Below are 461 nucleotides of genomic sequence, written 5' to 3'. Positions count from 1 at the left end.
ACCTAAAATAATGTATTTTTTAAAGTAATGACTCACTGAATAAAAAGCATGTATGATCAGATTGATGGAGAGAGTATAAAGTAGAAAAGCAGGTCCATATCATGTGCAAGAAACAACTATTCCAGGAAAACAAACAATTTCAGAGATACTTTAAGCCAGGAGAACAATTGCAGTTAAGGGCCACTAGTAAATGTTATAGGCAGGGTTGGGAATGGAATGAGACTGGAGAAGTGGTGAGTAAGCAAAACTTAAGACGCTAGTGCTCAAGGTCATGCAGGTGCAGGGTCAGTCTTAAAATGGGGCACTGCCTTAATATTGCACCCAAGGCACCTCTCTTTCCTCACCTTAGTCCCAGCCCTGATTATATGCTTTGTGAGTCATGTAGTCTCTGTAACAGTTTCTCATGTCTGCCATTGCAGAGTGAAAGCAGCCACAGGTATGTGAATAAATAAACATGATTA

The sequence above is a fragment of the Giraffa tippelskirchi genome, chromosome 10 (genome assembly GCF_054371585.1).
Source record: "Giraffa tippelskirchi isolate mGirTip1 chromosome 10, T2T-mGirTip1v1.2.pri, whole genome shotgun sequence".
Taxonomy (NCBI): Eukaryota; Metazoa; Chordata; class Mammalia; order Artiodactyla; family Giraffidae; genus Giraffa; species Giraffa tippelskirchi.
This window is presented reverse-complemented; position numbering follows the sequence as displayed.